This window comes from Meriones unguiculatus, chromosome 18 (assembly GCF_030254825.1).
Source record: "Meriones unguiculatus strain TT.TT164.6M chromosome 18, Bangor_MerUng_6.1, whole genome shotgun sequence".
NCBI lineage: Eukaryota > Metazoa > Chordata > Mammalia > Rodentia > Muridae > Meriones > Meriones unguiculatus.
The window spans coordinates 52326125-52338409 of record NC_083365.1 but is presented as its reverse complement, the minus strand read 5'-3'; positions in this window follow the sequence as shown (position 1 = coordinate 52338409).

Genomic DNA, 12285 nt, shown 5'->3' with positions numbered 1-12285 from the left:
CTTTGCAGCCAGTCCTGAAGATATCTGATAAAACAGGGTCAGTTGAAAGGGGAGGAGGTCCTCCCCAATCTGTGGACTTAGAAAGGGGCAGGGAGGAGATGAGGGAGAGACAGTGGGATTGGGAGGGAATAAGGAAGTGGATACAGAGTTAATAAAATGTAACTAATAATAAAAAAATAAAATTAAATTAACAAAAACTGAGAGAAAAAAAAAGACAATCCCATTCAGTCTTGCGTACAGCCCAATCTTATGAAAACATTTTCTTTTCTTTTCTTTTCTTTTCTTTTCTTTTCTTTTCTTTTCTTTTCTTTTCTTTTCTTTTCTTTTCTTTTCTTTTCTTTTCTTTTCTTTTCTTTTCTTCTCTTCTCTTCTCTTCTCTTCTCTTCTCTTTTCTTTCTTTCTTCTTTTTCTTTTCTTTTTCCTTTTTATTATTTATAATATATTCTTATTTAATTTAATTTATTTTTAATTACACTTTATTCACTTTATATCCCCCCATAAACCCCTCCCTCTTCTCCTCAAGGTCCCACCCTCCCTCCCCCTTCTTCACGAATGCCCTTCCCCAAATCCACTGATAAGGGAGGTTCTCCTCTCCTTCCATCTGATCTTAGTCTATCAGATCACATCAGGAGTGGCTGCATTGTCACCTTCTGTGGCCTGGTAAGGCTGCTCCCCCCTAAGGGGGAGGTGATCAAAGAGCAGGCCAATAAGATTATGTCAGAGGCAGTCCCTCTTCTCATTACTATGTAACCCACTTGGACACTAAACTGCCATGGGCTACATCTGTTCAGGGGTTCTAGGTTATCTCCATGCCTGGTACTTGGCTGGAGTATGAGTCTCTGGGAAGACCCCTGTGTTCAAATTTTCTGGTTCTGTTGCTCTCCTTGTGGAGTTCCTGTCCTCTCCAGATCTTACTATTTCCCACTTCTTACATAAGATTCCATGCACACTGCCCAACAGTTGGCCATAAGTCTCAGCTAGTAATAGCGCTTCCTCCTGTCTTGCATTCTCTTCAGGGAACCCAGCCTTGCCATGTATTCTCACAGCTTGGGGATGGCTCTCATATCATCCCCTTAGGTGAGGAATTAAAAGCAGCATTTACAGTGAGCTATTCATTCCTTCAAAGCCACTACTACCTGGGTGAACTACTAAGTTTGGCTGCTAGCATGGGAACAGACTTGGCTGACTCTGGAACATAGATTCAGCGTGTTGGCTCTCAGGAAACACTTTCTACAAGATTCACTGTCAATGATACTCCTCCTCTCTCTCTCTCTCTCACTCTCTCTCTCTCTCTCTCCATATATATATAGATAGATAGATAATCTTTTTATTTTATTTTTGTTATTATTGAATTTTATTTTAATTGAAAATACATCCTTCTCTTATACAAGACACCATAACCACAGTTTCACCTGCCTCCTTCCCCTCACTTCTTTCTCATCCTTCCTCCACCAGATCCACTCCCCTTCTGTTTTCCTCCAGAATGGAATTGGCCTTAAGAGACAAAACTAGATACAATAAAAAAGGAAAATTCTCATATTATACCTATTAAGACAACTCAATAAAATAAAGAATCCAAAGAACAGGTAAGGGTGTCACCTGCTCCCACTGTTAGGAATCCCAGAAAGAGATCATGCTAACAACCATAGCGCATACCCAGAGGACATGGTACAGACCCAAGTAGGCCCCCGACTTGCCACTTCACTCTCATTGAGCTCCTATGAGCTTTGCTTAGTTAACTTAGTGAGCTACGTTCTTCTGGCATCCTCCAGACCTTCTGCCTCTTATAATCTTTCATCCTGCTCTTTTGCGGGGTTTTCTGAGCTCGAAGAAGAGGGACCAAATGGAGACCTCCAGTTTAGACCCTCTTTCCTGTTAATGTCTAGCTGCAGATGTCTGTATGATACTTACACTGATCTACTGCAGGAGGAAGTCTATGAGTCTAGCAGAATATATTTAGAAATAATTTCCAAGATTTTTATTTATTTATTTATTTATTTGCCAGTAGTCTTAGGTTCTACTGTAGGTTTCTGGGCTAACCAGTTTCTTGTTCCTGGTCATCCAGGCAGTACATAGCATAAGCCCCCTCTCCTAACACAAGCGTTAAGTTAAACCAGACATTGGTTGGACACTTTCAAATATTCTATACCAACATTTCCCCAGCACATCTTGTAGGAAAGATAAGTCATAGGTTGAAGGTTTTGTGGCTGTGTTGGTGTCCAGGTTTCTCTCTCAGTATCCTGCAGAGTATATTTGTACAACAAAAAGACCAGAACACCAGGATGAAGGCCACAGCAGCTACCAGCTCAACCTATGTTCAATGAGCTGTGTGGCTATTGTCTTCGGCAACGGGGCTCTGCTGTCTGCTTTCCGCAACCCTCTGTGCTAGCATCAGCATGTGTAGTTTGGGGATCACTGTGGTACTCCACTGGTCAACAACTTGAAGGAAAGCAGCCCAGTTTAACCACTGGAAGCCTGACCTATCTACAAAAGATGGTATAAATGACTCTATATTTTTCATTACATGAAGTCTTTACTAGACTCACCCTCATACTGCACTAGATTTTCATAAAGTTCCTCTAATGCCCACCAGTTCCAGACTAGTGTAATCACACTCTCTCCCTCCTTCCCTCCTATCCCCACCTGATCCCTTCTGTTGCTGTCCTCATGAGCCCCCAGTCCACTCTTAAAAGATTTTTTTAATTTCCTTTATCAAGTAAATCTATCCTTCCCCTCAGAGACCAAAATAGAAAATTTAATTAATTTGATAAAATGTTGATAAAAACATTACAAATAGACTTAAGAAAATAATATCATGGATTGTGGGTAACGTTAGTAAAATACAACAGTCAACAAATTTAAAAAGCTTTGGAATATAAAAAAAGCAATCTTTGGGATGGAAACAGTAATTGAGAAACAAAATGGTTTAGAAATTTCAATCAATGAAATTTTACCAACTTTTCTCAATCTATATAAAGAAACATATTCAAAATGGAGGCTTTAGAGTCACAAATAGAATGAGCAGAGAACAAACTCTCTTCAGCACCGACAGAAAATGTCAATAATATAAAGCAAAGAAATAGCAGAAAAGATATTAGGAAAAAAATAGCAACATATAAGTCAAACACATCAGAATATAAAACTCACATTTTCTATCAGCAACACCAAAAGCCAGAAAATAATACAAGGACATATTTTAATACTAGACAGTAAATAACTGCCAAGCAAGATTGCAATATTCAGAAAATTCTGTCTTTTAAAAATAACAGAGATGTAAAATACAGTTTTTCAAATACAAACAAATGAAAGTAGTTTATGAGAACCAAGAACATAGTGTGGAAGATACTCCAGAAGGGGGAAGAAATATGGTCTCCATTACAGGAACAGAGCAAAGGAAACCTTGTTTGAGAGAACTGAATGAGATAAGAGTAAATATGACAGATACCACCATATCCAACATACTCTAAGCATAAAATCCTTCATACAAGGAGAACAGAGCAGAAAAAAAAAGAAAGAACAAAAAAACAGTATGCCAATCAACAAGAACTACAACCAGAAAAATCATAGGAGTTTCTAATTTTCTCTCAATAAACCTTAAATACAGCCAATATCAAATCATCGATAAAAGAGAACAGACTAGCTGGCAGAACAACGAAAATTCTATTCTATCCTCAGTTGTCTCCCGGAAACACAGTTCACTGGTAAGGCACCTACAAACTAGCAGTCATAAGACAGAGAATCTAGTTTTGCTGTTATGATATCTGATAAGAACTCACTAATTGAAGCAGTTGTCTGGTTAAATTTTGGGTGTCACTCATATATACTGTAATATCATCTGCAAGTAGTGATACTTAGATTTCTTCCTTTCCGATTCAAGCACAGGACTCCTTCAGCTGATAAACACCTTCAGCAAAAGTGGAAGAGTACAAAATTAACTCAAAAAGATCAGTAGCCCTCCTGTGTAAGAAAGACAAAAGGGCCGAGAGAGAAATTAGGGAAAGTAAACACTTCAAAATAGCCACTAATAACAGAAGTACGTTGGTGTGACCCTGACCAAACAAATGAAAGACCTGTTTAAAAAAACTTCAAGTCTCTGAAAAAAGAAATTGAAGAAGATATCAGAAGATGGAAAGATCTCCATGCTCATGGATCAGTAGGATTAACATAGGGAAATTGCCATCCTGGCAAAAGCAATCTACAGATAAAATGCAATTCCCATCAAAATACCAACACAATTCTTTACAGACCCTTGAAAGAAAAAATTCTAAGTTTCATATGGAAAAACAAAATCTCAAAATTGCTAAAACAATCTTGTACAACAACAGATCATCTGGAGGAATCATCATCCCTGATCTCAAGCTGTACTACAGAACAATAGTAATAAAAACTGTATGATACTGGTATAGAAACAGAATGGTGAATCTATGGAATCAAATCAAAGGCCCCAAAATAAACCCACACACCTATGGATACTTGATTTTTGACAAAGAAAACAAAACCATGCAATGGAAAAAAGACAGCATCTTTAAAAAATAGTGCTATTCTAACTGGATGTCTACATGTAGGAAAAATGAAAATAGTCCATATTTATCACCCTGCACAAAACGAAAGTCAAATTGGATCAAAGTCCTCAACATGAAACCAGATACACTGAATCTGTTAGGAGAAAAAGTGGGGAAGAGCCTAGAACTCATTGGCACAGGAGACAACTTCCTGAACAGAATACCAACAGCACAAGTTCTAAGATCAACAATTAAACAATTAATAAGTGGGACCTCATGAAACTGAAAAGCTTCTATAAATCAAAGGACACTATCCTCAGAAAAAAAAATGACTGCCTACAGATTAGAAAAGGATCTTCACCAACACTATATCTGACAAAGGGCTAATATCCAGAATATATAAAGAAGTTAAAAAGCAACTAATCAAGTAATCAAATTAAAAAATGGGGTACAGTGCTAAACAGATAGTTCTCTATAGAGGAATATCGAATGGCAAACACTGAAAGAAATGTTCAAGGTCCTTAGTCATCAGGGAAACGTAAATCAAAACAATCCTGAAATTTCACACATCAGAATGGTTGAGAACAAAAACTCAGGTGACAACACATCCTGCAGAGGATGTGGAGAAAGGGGAACCCTTCTCCATTCCTCATGGGAATGTAAACTTGTACAACCACTTTGGAAATCAATCTGGCGCTTTCTTAGACAATTAGGATTAGCGCTTCCTCAAGATCCAGCTATACCACTCCTAAGCATATATCCAAAAGATGCTCAAGTACACAAGGACATTTGCTCAGCCATGAGCAAAGCAACTTTATTTGTCATAACCAGAACCTGGAAATAACCCACATGTCCCTCAACAGAGGGATGGGTATAGATATTGTGGTACCTTTACACAATGGAATACTACTCAGTAATTAAAAACAAGGAAATCATGAAATTTGCGGGCAAATGGTTGGATCTAGAATGAGGTATCCTGAATGAGGTATCTCAGAAGCAGAAAGACACACATGGTATATACTCACTTATAATTGGATATTAGACATATAATATAGGATAAACATACTAAAATCTTTACACCTAAAGAAGCTAAGCAAAAGGTAGGCCCCTGGGTAAAATGATCAATCCTCACACAAAAAGACAAATAGGATGGAAAATGGAAGAAGGAGAAAACAGGAAACAGGACAGGAGCCTACCACAGAGGGCCTCTGCAAGACTCTACCCAGCAGTGTGTCAAAGCAGATGCTGAGACTCATATCCAAAGTTTGGGCAGAGTGCAGGGTATCTTATGAGAGAAGGGAAAATAGTAAGACCTAGAGAGGACAGGAGCTCCACAAGAAGAGCAACAGAACCAAAAAGTCTGGGCCTAGGGGTCTTGTCTGAGACTGATGCTCCAACCAAGGACCATTCATGGATATAACCTAGAACCCCTGCTCAGATGTAGCCCATGGCAACCCAGTATCCAAGTGGGTTCCCTAGTAAGAGAAACAGGGGCTGTCTCTGACATGAACTCAGGGACTGGCTCTTTGGTCACCTCCTTCTGAAGGTGGAACAGCCTTGCCAGGCCACAGAGGAGGGCAATGCAGACAGTCCTGATGAGACCTGACAAGCTAGGGTCAGATGGAAGGGGAGGAGGACCTCCCCTATATGTGGATTTGGAGAGGGGCATGAGAGGAGATGAGGGAGGAAGGGTGGGATGGGGAAGGAATGAGGGAGGAAACTACAGCTGGGATACAATGTGAATAAACTCTAATTAATATATAAAATATAAAAATTTAATTATATTTTTCTAATGTTTTAAGCATTAAAATAGATTTTTTATGAAGTTAAAAAATAGATGATGAAAATATCAAGTATTTACACACGGTACATAATAGACTACTAAGCAACTATTAAAAAGATGACATTATGAAATTTTCATGCAACAGGATAGAACTAAAAATAAATCATCCTGAGCCAGACAATCTATAGTGAGAAAGAAAAACATGGTATATACTCACTGATAAGTAGGTATCACCTATTAATTAAAGAAGAATTCTGATATAACACAGAGACACAGAGAGGCTAAGTAATAAGGAGGGCTAAAGAGAGAATCCATGAATCTCCCTAGGAAAGGAAAATAGGATAGATTTTTCAAGTGGACTGTGAGTGTGGTGATGGAAACAGGTGGGATCATGTGGAGGAGGAGTATAGTAATGGGTAATACTGGGAGAGACAACTGAAACGGGAATATTTTGGGATGATGTGGAAATATAGTGCAATGGAAGCTCCCTAGAATATACAAGGATGACCTTTGCAAAGACTCCAAGCAATGAGGAATATGGAACCTGGACTGGTCATCTTCTGTAACCAAGCAAGGATTGCAGCATAAGGACTGAGACAAACCCACTCATAAAGCATTAAACCTACAATTTGTTCTACCTGCAAGGGGTAGTGGGGTAAAGATTGCCCAGAACTTGTCAGAGTGGCCAACTGTGACTGATTCAACATAAGCCTAATGATAAAGGAGCCCATGTCTAACACAGACTGGAACAAGAAGATGAATAACACAGAGGAATAGGATAGAACAAAACACGACAGGCAAAAACAAACAACAAAACAAATGTCAATGAAATAGTTCTCAATAATATTAGGCTATATTCAGTGCCTCGCCCAATTGTCATCAGAGAAATTTCATCCAGCAAATGATAGAGGCAGATGCAAAGACTCACTGGTAGACATTAGGTGGAGTTTGAAGATTCCTGAAGTAAAAAGGGGTGGAAGGACTAGAGAGGCCAGAGGGTTCAAGCATACCACAGGAACATGGCCCAAAAAATTAAGTAACCAGGGATCTTAAGGGCTCATAGATACTGAAGCAACATGTTTTTGTAGCATGACCAAAGTTCTCAGCAAATATATTATGTTTGTGTAGCTTGGTGCTCTGTGGGAACCCTAGCAATGTGATCAGGGCTGTCTCTGACTGTTTTGTTGTCTTTGAAGTCTTTTTTCCACATACTGGATTACCTTGTCTCCTTTTGATATGCGGTATGTGACTAGTTTGATTGAAACATGTTATGCCATAGTCAGTGCTCAGTTGAAATCCCTGAAAGGCCTGCTTTATTCAGAAGGGAATTGGAAGAGAAGTAGATCTGAGAGAGGCAAGCTAGAAGGGAGAAACTGTGTGAGGAAGAGAGTAGAAACTGTAGTCAGGATGTACCTTATAAAAGAAGAATGAATAAATAAATATGTAATGAAGAAAATAACTAACTAAATGAATGAATGAATGATAAATACTGAGCTATCCAGAGTTTTTCTAGAGCTTCCCAAGGCACTACAGGCTTTTGGGATTACTCTTGATTGCTCTCCAGAGGTTAAAGACCATGCAGTTCTGACACAGGGCCCAGAGGAGCCTGAGGTGGAACTGACCTATATGCCTGTTCTCTGAAGTGTAGCTTTCATAGTACCAGAAGCACCAGGAAAGCTTCCAAAGAAGGAAAGCAACAACAGTCTTACCAAGTTATGACACCTATGAAATACAACAATGATTAGCAGGAATAACACACATACTTTGGGAGTAATCAAAATTATCTAATTGGACTTAAGACTTTCTCTCCAAGAGGAGGTTATGGACTGATGCTGGAAACCTAGCCAAATACTCATGGCTAGTGAAGTCATTGATCTTGGAGAAAAGCCTACAACTATCAGTTTACTAAACCAGCACAATGTCTAGCTACATCTTACAGATATGCACCTATACTCATACATAAATGTAGTCTTCACTTCTCATTAAGGAAACTACTCCATGCAACAGACTGATACCATAACAGAAAACTGTTACCAATGAAAATGCAGAATTATGGAGCCCAGTTAATAAAACACTTCTCAATCTAAGGCTCCAGAAACTTGAGGAGGGGATTAGAAAGATTATAAGAGCCAGAGTATCAAAGAGTCTGTGGTGAAACTGTCTTCTAATATCAGAGGCTACACCCATAGAGTCTTACCAACAAGACTTCCTGAACCTGCACTAAATAAAATCAACAACAGTACACATATCAAAGTAGAGAGGAAAAATTCCTCAAGATCTCAACTCTACGCAAAGAGATAGAAACAATTAAGGAATTCTTAGTGTGGAAAAATGAGCTTCTCCAGTGAAGAGCAAACAAATTGATTATGCAATACCAAAATGGTCATCCTGAAAGCACATAGCTCAGCAATCTTATACCAGATGTATAGTTTATATTTAAGATATGTGTTACATATGTGCAAGTAACAATTAATCAAAAAAATGACATGAATTTGAGACAAGGGAACACCATATGTGAGCCCTTGGAGGAAGAAATGGAAAAGAGAAATGGTGTAATTATTATAACAAAATAAAGATTATAACAAAATAAATATTTGGAGATAATAGCAGAGAGAGAATGTGTGCCAGGGACAGAGGATGACTGTTGGGGAAGGTGATGAATTAGAACAAAGTTTATTGACACATGTGTAAGATAATAGCACACTAAAATCCATTAGTTGCATATTAATTTAGAAATTAATGTAAAGAAAAATATTATATTTTTAAGGATGTTTTTTGTGTACTGTGTAGTCAGATGCTGATTTCTGTGTTCTACAATCTGGTTACAATCATGTGGGCATTGTCATGATCATTGATCAATGTTGTGTAAATTTTGCTCTCAAATTATCTCTGATTGGCTAATAAAGAAGCTGAGCAGCCTATAGATGAGTGAGTGAGGACAAGCTGGCAGGCCTTCCATTCCTAAATGAAGGGTCTCAGGTAGGGACCACAAGATAGAGATAGAAGAAGAATGTGCCATGAGGAGCTTGCCATTAGGGCAGAAAGTCACAGCAAGGGACAAGGGAAGGACAAGGGAAGAATGATATGGCAAATAAAAGGACACATAGCTGGGAGGTGGCCAGACTAGCATAACTTGGTTAGAATAGATGAATATGTGCCCAGTTATAGAGCTTAAAGTTTGTTGAATATATCTAATAAGAGTGCCATTATTTTAAAGTTAGGGTGGGTACTAGAAAAGTACCCTACTAATTCCTTAATTTCACAATCATATACATTTAATTTAAATCACATATTTATATCACATAACCTAATTAATTATGATGAATATAATATCAGCAGTGAAGGATTTAAGAATTGATACATTGTTATGTTAACTTATATGAAATATTTTAGAACAGCTTTCATTTTCAGAGGTCATTGTATTACTCTTAATTCATACAAATTCTATAGAAATATACATTGTATTTGGGATTATAGATTTGTCTTTAATGGAATTGTATATCAATTAATCTATTATGTTTCTAAAGATATAGAATAAAATACGTATATCCTTTTTAAAAATTATATTTATACTATGCATGTACCTATATTTTGCCTTCTAACAAATTTGATAATGTTGCATATTTAGTAGCATTTTGAATATTTCTATTTACACTTTTTTATAGTTTTACTTTTTCTTTTTTAACATATTATTAAAGTAAAATTTGAAGTTTTGATGCATATATATCATGAAATAATTATTATTTCTGTATTGTTTAAATACAGATTCTCATTCAATAATCTTATATGATTAATTTTCTTCTAAGACATGAGTATCTAAAGCTTCCTCTTATGACAAATTAAAATATACATTACTATCACCGTCATACCATACCTTAAACTCCAACATCTATACAGCCTATATAGATTAAAATTGGTACCTTTAAATGATACTGTATTGGCAATGTTTTCTCTTTTAAAATCTTATAATAGTAACAAAAAATTACAGCAAAGACAGCATCAAGAGTCATCCTTAAAAGAGATGATGTCACTGAAAGCAGAGAAACAGTGGGTATTAGAAATAGAAAGGGTTGGTTAGAATGAATTCAAGCTAAAGAAAGTCAAAGATTTCAAAAAGTATGTCTTTCAGGAAGAAAGAAAACATGGCAAAAGAAAGTAAGTATATTTCATAGAAAACCTGAAAGTAAATGGTAGAGCTCTGAGAAGAAAAGACAGTATCCAAGAACTAGAGTGTAGCAAACTCAGAATAAACTGTAATGAACAGTTTATTCTAAAGCATGTTCTATAACAAGACAATACTCTGTTGTTAATGAAGGATAGTTCTGCATCTAAGTAGTCAATGCATGTACAATGTCCCCTGCAAGAGTATATGTCAAAACACTTCAACGTGTACTGTTTTATAATAAAGAAAATAAGGACCATGTCACACTTTTAGCATTAATTATAACAAAGAGATGGGATGCTTTATTAAAATGTCATTCATCAACAGCACAGAAACTAAAAACACAGACAAATATTAAGTTACAAAATAGAAAGTATTTCACTCAGAAATTAACAAAAACAGACCTGTAAGAGCAATGATAACAGGATCATAAGATTACAAGCCATTCAAAAAAATTTTGTTTTAAGTATAGGAAAATAGCAGAGAAATGTGGTCTCCCTGTAGTTGTCATGCTCACTTCATTTTGCTGACTTTTCCCTTTAGTGATCCTCTCTCCATTCCTATCATTGTACTAATTTACTTAGTTGAAGAACATATGAAAAATAAGAACTGAGCATGAAATTCTTTCCTGGCTGGTTATAGCACTGGAAAGTGCTGTGGGAGACTAGACATCTCTGATCTTACTCAACGCTGAAACCTATAATAATATCCTGACAGACAGCATGTGCCCACAGGGGCAATAATGTAGACACTGTTTTCAGGAGTAATCAACTACTGTGTATTGGATTTGAAGCCTTCTTCTTGGCCTGGTACTCCAAACATAGTCAAAAGTCATAGGGAGAAAAGCCAAGGACCCCTAGAAAGAACTTACCAATGTTTTTTTGCTGAATAACATTGTGCTGTCAAACTGCCTTCTAAATATATAAGCTTATATCAATAGATTTTTGTTGTTTTCAGTTTAGGAAAGAGACTCTTTATTGCAAATTGTCTTGGTTAAGATTCATAATTGTTCAGAATTATGAAAATTAATAGCTATGTGTACTAAGCTGTAGATGGAACACACATATCACCTTCCCGACCCAAGATCAAAGAACACTACAGAAGGGCAAGTAGAAATAATGAAAAAGAAGATGGTAAAGATAGTTGTGAAAGGCTAGCTTCTGGATATGATACGACTGTTACACATATGAACTTACAGCAGCTGTGTTTAATCACATTAAACAAGATCAAGAGAGTTTAAAATTCCATCACGGAACAGCAAAGGCCTTCTGATATTTGACCCCTAATGGATGAGTTGATGGATGATGATGGCTGTTGAGGAGAGTCACTTTTCTTTGGTAGCAAGCAGCCATTGTCAGAGTACCTGTGCCCTGTTGGATGACCCCATAAATGTGCATATGGGCAGCATTAGTTGGATTTAGTGGGTTTTAGAAAAAGATGTGAAGTTGAGAGGGAAATGGGTTGGGTATGTTAGTCGGTAAAAAGAAGTGGACGGACAGAGCACGGGATGAATATAGCTAAGATACATTGTATACATATATGAAATTAAAAAAAATATACTAATTGAAAATCTGAGAGAAAAAATGAAAAAAGGGGTACAGAGCTAAACAGAGCACTCTCAATAAAGGAATATCAAATGTCAGAGAAACACTTAAAGAAATGTTCAATGTCCTCAGTCATCAGGAAAATGCAAATCAAAATGACTCTGATATTACACCTCACACCCAGCAGAATGGCTAAGATAAAAAAAAAAAACTGAAGTGACAACACATGTTGGAGAGGATGTGGAGAAAGGGGAACCCTCCTCGATTCCTGGTGGGAATGTAAACTCATAAAAC